At 49.2% G+C, this 7,500-nt stretch overlaps 1 protein-coding gene across 1 annotated transcript in view; it reads right to left on the bottom strand.

Moving 5' to 3' along the window:
• The window catches only part of pacrg (PARK2 co-regulated), a 73,571-nt gene that overhangs the window by 8,045 nt on the left and 58,026 nt on the right, over positions 1–7,500 (bottom strand). The gene's annotated exons all lie outside the window — the stretch shown is intronic.

Raw genomic sequence — 7,500 nt, 5'->3', positions numbered from 1 at the left:
TGTGTGTGTCTGTGTTTGTGTGTCTAATTGTGTGGGTTTGTAAGTGCATTTGGTTATGCATTTGCTTTTAATGTGTTCTTGTATTTGCGTGTAGCAGTGAGTGCATGAATGTATTTGTATTTATGAGTAGCAGTGTGTGTGTATGTGTCTGCGTGTGTGTGTGTCACACATTGCCCTAGCTTAGTACCATCTTACGGTAGCATTTTCCTCTACACCTGTCACAAAGCACTTGGATGACTGCATTCATTGTAAAACAGACATGCATGCAGCAGACATGTGTTGGGCTGGTAAACTAAATACTGCGATAGGATAGAGATTCGAAACACCTCTGAGCGATAATTGAAGGCGTCTTTCAAAGGTGAGTATCTGCAAGGGTGCACAAACATTATCACCAATTTTAACAATGCAGCTCACTACAAAAATCACTAGATATCCTCTATTTCTTTCCTCCTTCTACCCACCCTCTCCCTCTGTGGAGGTGTGTGTGTGTGTGTGTGTGTGTGTGTGTGTGTGTGTGTGTGTGTGTGTGTGTGTGTGTGTGTGTGTGTGTGTGTGTGTGTGTGTGTGTGTGTGTGTGTGTGTGTGTGTGTGTGTGTGTGTGAGTGTGTGTGTGTGTGTGTGTGTGTCTCTTTCTCTCAGCCAGGGTGTGAGTGCTGTCAGCCAGGAGTCAATGGTGTCAGATGTGCTCTCATTATGCCAGCTTACCTCAAGGTTCGCTGTGGGCTGCTGGCCGGCTACAGAATCGATCGGCACCAGGGACAGACGTTAAAGGCCACCGTGACATGCTGCGCACACACACACACAAACACACTTAAACACACACACACACACACACACACACACACACACACACACACACACACACACACACACACACACACACACACGCAAGCATGCACGCACAAACACGCACACACACACACATACACACAAACAAACAAACACACACACACACACACACACACATACCAAAAGCACAAAGAAAACCCCCCCTCCCTACCTCCCATGCCTTAAAATGCAAAGATATGCCGATGTGCACACAGCACAGCCAGCACAAGTTTGGTATTTCAGACCCTCGTGATCTCCCCCGGTCTTTATGTTTCAATGGCTACATTAAGGAACCCAGCCTCTTTTTCCTAGAAGGCTAGAATGTCATTGGAAAGGACATCCAGTCATTGTTTATTCCGTGGCTTAGCGTGCGTCTTCCACAACACATTGTTTGATGCCAAACAAAAGTTTTAATGCATGCAACTGGATCTTAAGTAGTATGATTCAAGACTTTATTTTTCATTTTCATGATATCCGTGTAAACATGGCTTAGTAGCATCGACTCCACATCACCAACGATCTATGCACACCATAGAGTCTTCTCGTCTGCTAGTCATGAGCTCTCCCGGCTAACTAAACGCACAAAGCGTGAGCAGATGTAACAGAAGCTAAAGTGTCACTAAGCTAACTAGCGTTTGTTTGGTGTCTGGTCGTTCTGACAGCGCTTGCTTATTAACGATCCACCCTCAACCGTCCACACGCTTTCTCAGAAACAGGAAAATCTGCCTCATTCAAGCATACCTCTGTATGTTCATAACTGATTGTATGAAGACCTCAAATTACAGGCTGACATGATAAAAAATAAAACACATCCTGGTGATTTTCAGCACCGTAACATTTTAAGGAAATTATTACATTTCTGTCCATGTCCAGGGGTAGACACCAATATTTTTACTGGCCCCCAGGGGCCACCAAGCTCCGAAACGTGGTGTGCCAGATGCACAGGCAGAAGCAGGGATCAGGCCCGGATCAATCATCAGGGCCACAGTCACCACCATGTCAAAGGTCACCAGGACGCAGAGCAACACACCACTGTGGGTGTGTGTACCTGTCGGAGATCCATGACTCCAACACTCTCTTCTCGTCTCTCAGAACCAAGGGGACCGATGAAGACAGGATGATATGAGGAACCGCTCTGAGATATCAAGGATGTCAGAGAGAGCCTGGGCAGGGACGTTTTTCCATGGGCGTAAGGATGTCCTAAAACTGGCGACTGCAGAGGGAGCGAAAGGGGGAGAGGGAATGTGAGTGACCCGGACAATATAAAATCAAGGAATGCAAGGGAAGGGGAGGAATCCTACTTGTAAAGACTGTTCAGACAGCAACGAGAGCCAACTGACAGTGTAGGACAAAAGAAAGTGAAAGAGGGGACGATGGGGGTGGGTGGGGTAGGTAGCCTATATTCAATTCAAGGAATAATTAATTTGTCCTTTTCTCTCGTCACAATAAGAACATTTGATGTGACATACTAATTGATGAAGAATAACTTGTTTTTAAGGACGCCTCTTGACAGCCAAATAATTGATTTCATTTTAGAGCATCATTACGGGAAGATGCAGGCAGTGATTGACAAAGCTTACATGCATAATGGGAGTACATGATTCCTATAGGGAAACCTTCAAAGTGGGCAGTTACAACAAAGGAATCAAAGGTGAGGGGGAGTGACCATCGTGGAGAGTTTAGGATTGGCCATGGCTGAAGACAACCATGGCAGAGACCAGGTTCATTTGCATTACACTATGGGTGAGGTGGACATGTCTGCAAGGCTGCGAGCAAGGCTGCCAGGCAGTTATAGGAATCTACACAACAAAGAAGTCGGTCGATTGGCATGGCCTCAGTATCAGATTGCAATGCAAAACACTATGCTAACTATCTTAACACCTTTCCCTTAGAGAGAGGAAGGGTCGACACATCTAGGTCTAAGGAGAATGTATTCAAATTACATTTCAATTGACTTTTAAATTAGCAAGGTAAATATAATTTGTATATAATTGTATGTTACGATTAATATTTCCAAAAAAACCTCATTAAATTAAATTACATACTACTCCATCCAGATTTTCCTCAGTGCAGTGGGCGGACTTGACTTTTGTACCATGATTCGATTTCATATGCCGTCTTCCTACTCATCCACAAATGGTTAAAACTGCGCAAAAACACAGATACGCTCACACACACAGACAGAGACACAAACACACACACACACACGCACACGCACACACACACACACACACACACACACACACACACACACACACACACACATACAGATGTGGTGCGTGTACTGCCTGCCTAATGAAACCAGCTCAGCCTTCATAACCCATTTAGCCTTGGAAGCGCCCTCAATGGAAGGACACACGCATCCACGGACGACTAACGGTAAGCAGTCCAGCCCTTCCATTAGCCTAATGAAGTGGCTCCCGAAGATGTACGGCTTGCCATCACCTCCATAACCAATCACAATATCACTCTTAAAAAAAAATCCCACTTAAACCCCCCCCGGCCCCACTAACCCAGGCCCCATGCACCAAAACGGACAGCCAGCATTTCCAAGGGGACCACTCTGTGTCCCGGGACTTTTATTGGCCCGGCTATTTATCCTTTTAATGCAATTGGCTGCCACTCCCCCTGTCTCTCCCCTCCCTCCCTCCCTCCCTCCCTCCCTCCCTCCTCGCTGTATGGAGTCAGTGGGCTAGTAAATCACAATGAAGACAGGGAGCGGGAGTGTGATTAAAATAACTTTGGTTCAACTGTTGCGACGGTACCGTGCAAACAGCGGGGTTCTGCTGCATTCTGATTAGCACCCATTGGGGGGGGGGGGGGGGGAACGCGTCGCTAAGAGGGACGGAGGGGCCTCAAGGCTTAGGTATGGTTCTACGTCGACACAACGCAACGGGGTTCACGGACCCGTTACGTCCTTGCGGACCCTACTTTCATCCACTGCAAGGACCTGACGTGCGCCCCGCCAAAGATTGTAACCTTGGGTTGAGGCGACGCAGCAGCGAGGGCTGTGATTGGTCCGCTTACTAAAACCAGACGCAGAACCAAAACAGGTTCATGACTGCGGCGAAGCGTCTGCGTGGTCATTGAGTTGCGTCGACGACGTGGAAACAGAAATGAGCCTTGAAGTGGGACTCGGTAGGTAAGAGAAGAAGGAGAGAAAATATGGATAGATGAGTGGAGAAAACAGTGGGAAGAGGGGGCGGCGGCCAAACCCGCAAACGCACCAACCACGTAGGCAATATACTCCTGGAAGTGCAGAACAACAAAACAAATGTTCAACACACCTCCCTGACTTACCCCACCCTAACGTCCATAAAGACATAAAAACTGGCGGGAGAGAAGAGGAGAAAAGGGTGTTGGGTTATGGGGACCGACCGAGTTTGAGGGGGGGAGGGTGTTTCTAGTAGGAGAGAGTGGGTGTGTTGATCCCCACTTCCTCCTCCTATACGGAAAGAAGGTTTAGCTGTTTGGGGGGGCCTCCTGAATCTTGGGTTGATTCAGTCTGTGGTATTTGCATGAAGCCGATTGAGTTGTCGGGTTCAACACCCGTTTCAACACACACTTTACTGATTAATAACCAAGTGATGAGGACATTGGCTCTACTGCCCTTTTTGCACCCTATAAAGGAGATTTAGCATATTAGGCTGTGGCAACAACTGGCACGATGAAGTATTGTGTGTGTGTGTGTGTGTGTGTGTGTGTGTGTGTGTGTGTGTGTGTGTGTGTGTGTGTGTGTGTGTGTGTGTGTGTGTGTGTGTGTGTGTGTGTGTGTGTGTGTGTGTGCCTTGAATGAAGGCACTTTGGCAGAAAAAATATGCATAGAAATAAAGGCCCGCAGTGGTAAGTACTACTATAATGACCTCAAAGGGACTGAAAACATAAAACTAAATCTGGTTAATTTCCCTAGACGTTTTTCTTAGCCGACGTCCTTCTAAAGCAGTGGATATAGCAGACCCCTGTATCTATGGATACAGCTTAGCTTAGCGCTCCGCCTCTGTCGTTCCCCCTGCGAGCCTGCGCTACTGTCACACGACTTGAGCCCAAACAGCTTCATTGAGATCCAAAGTCAATGTGGTCCTCTATCGTCACTTTGCGCAGCCTTTGTGTTCCCGGCCAGCTCCTAGCTCTCTCCCTCTTTGTCCAAGAGAGAGAACGAGAAGACGGGCGAGCATAAGAGAGAGTAGGAGAGAAAAAGAGAGAGAGGGAGAGATGTTCAAAAATGGATTGGAGAACAGCCAAGACTCTACATAACTGACCAGATGGTGTGTGTTTTTGTGTGTGTGTGTGTGTGTGTGTGTCTGTGTCTGTCTATTTGTGTATGTGTGCGTGTGTGAGTGTGTGTGTGAGGAGGAGGATTATAAAACACACAGACCTGGTGTGACTACGTAAGTTGCCTTTTTTGGGTCAGGGTCAGGCTTAGGGTTAGGGTAACAGTATGTTTTCTTATAATGCGCTGCTTCGCCACCAGTGACGGTACAGTCCAAACAGTGACCCAGCGAGAGAGGTAGATTGACGCAGAGAGAGAAAAAGAGAGAGAATGAACAAGAAAGCGGTAGAGAGGATGGTAAAGGGAGAAAGGAATTGACAGCGGTACGGGGGCTGAGAGAGTGAGGGAGAGGTAGATAGCGTATGTGGTACAGAGAGATTGAGAGAAGGAGAGAGAGACCGCTGGGAAGGGATGTATAGAGAGCTAATAAGATGAAGGCTGAGTAAGTACTGGGACAGGGTGGCAGCGTCTCTGAGCAGACTGCCGCTGCACCCTGCTGCCATCAGCCGTCTCTCAGGGAACACCAAGTCATTGGGCAGCAGGGGGAGAGGAGATGGGGTACGTCAGGCCTTGATTACACCAGCGTCCTCCCTCACGCTGCGGCGACACTACTGGTTAGCGTGCTACTTCAGGCGCCAGCCCTGTTTATCTGGTGCTCTTTAATCTAATTTGGCAGACATTCTGGGTCACTGAAAAACTCCCTGTGACGCACACGCCACTGCACTCAGGTACAGTCAGCCATTGACGCATTATGCACAGGGGTGAAGGGAAAGCCATTTGACGCAAGAGGTTACAAATGACCGGTGAGGCACTCATTTGTGACGCAAGACAATGTTGATTCCTTGCGGTGCGATGCATTATGTGTGTGTGTGTGTGTGTGTGTGTGTGTGTGTGTGTGTGTGTGTGTGTGTGTGTGTGTGTGTGTGTGTGTGTGTGTGTGTGTGTGTGTGTGTGTGGGTGTGTGTGTGTGTGTGTGTGTGTGTGTGCGTGCGTGTGTGCGTGCGTGGGTGTGTGTGTGTGTGTGTGTATGTGTGTGTGTGTGTGTGTGCGTTTATGTATGCGTAAATGTATATGTGTTTGTGTGCGTATTTACACAAACATACACATGTAGGTCACGCCAATTTTGCATTTCACCTCCATCCTCACGTCTGATCTCCTCCGTGTGGGTTGGGGGTCTGTGTTGTCAGGGGGACGAGCCTCATTTCCCCCTCACTCCGGGACGGGTTGGGTGTGCAGGACCATTAGGTCTTTAAAGAGGTCCCATTTGCTGGGATACTTCCTTTCTTGGGGGTGCCGGTGTTTGGCGCAGCGATGCCATTTGTCTATTTGAGAGACCAGCTGAACGCTGCCGGTGTGACAGAAGGAGGTGAGGTGGGGGGGGGGGAGAGGAAGGTGGGGTTGGAGATGGAGTGTGGGTGTGGTGTGGATGGGGGTTGATAAGGGAGATGAGTGATGGGCACACAGACAGCACCAGTTTTGCTTGGCTGCCAAACTGGGGCAAGAGTTGGGGGGAAGGGGGGGGTGGGGGCATGGTGGGCGGTGTGGGAAATGGTTGGAGATGTAACTACGCCTGACCATGATGAATGAATGAATGAGTGAATGAGGAGGGAGAGGAGGAGCAGGGGGGGGGCTAAGGGGGAAGGATGGATAGAGGGGCGGAGCCTGGAGGTGACATGGCAGACACCGCGACGGTGGTCCCTTTCGCCCAGAGGACGCAATTCACAGCACCTGTGAGGGCGTGATTGATCCAGAGGGGAAAAGGAAAGGGGAGGAGAGGGAGAGATGGGGGAGGGGAAGGGTGTCGGAGGGAAGGAGGGGGGTGGGGAGGGGGGTGCTAATGGTGTTTGTATCACCTGACACGGGGCAGGGGACGAGATGGCGTGGGGTGGCTTAAGACCACAGATAGTAAGAAAGATGGAGTGTGTGAGAGGCAGGGATGGAAATTGGAGTCTAGGAGGGTAATAAAGACAAAGTATGGTGTGGGGTGGGGGGGGGGGAAGAGGGGGGGGACAGGGATAAAGACAGAGAGAGTGGGAGAGAGGGATAGAAACGGAAGGAGAGGGAGAGGGAGAGAGAGAGAGAGGAGGAGCGAGCGAGAGAGGGAGCGAAAATGAGAGAGGGAGAAAATGGAAGTCTGTCTTTGTGAGCATGAGTGGAGGTGAAATATTTGTGTGTCTGTGTGAGAGAGAGGCAATCCGAGAAAGTGAGAGAAAAAGATGAGTGTGCGTGTGCGTATGTGTGTGTGTGTGTGTGTGTGTGTGTGTGTGTGTGTGTGTGTGTGTGTGTGTGTGTGTGTGTGTGTGTGTGTGTGTGTGTGTGTGTGTGTGTGTGTGTGTGTCCCGGCGGCAGTGTGTTAGCAGTCCATCTGGGGAGAAATGATAGGGCCACCTGACTCAGAGGTA

The sequence above is a fragment of the Gadus chalcogrammus genome, chromosome 5, assembly GCF_026213295.1.
Source record: "Gadus chalcogrammus isolate NIFS_2021 chromosome 5, NIFS_Gcha_1.0, whole genome shotgun sequence".
Taxonomy (NCBI): Eukaryota; Metazoa; Chordata; class Actinopteri; order Gadiformes; family Gadidae; genus Gadus; species Gadus chalcogrammus.
This window is presented reverse-complemented; position numbering and strand designations above follow the sequence as displayed.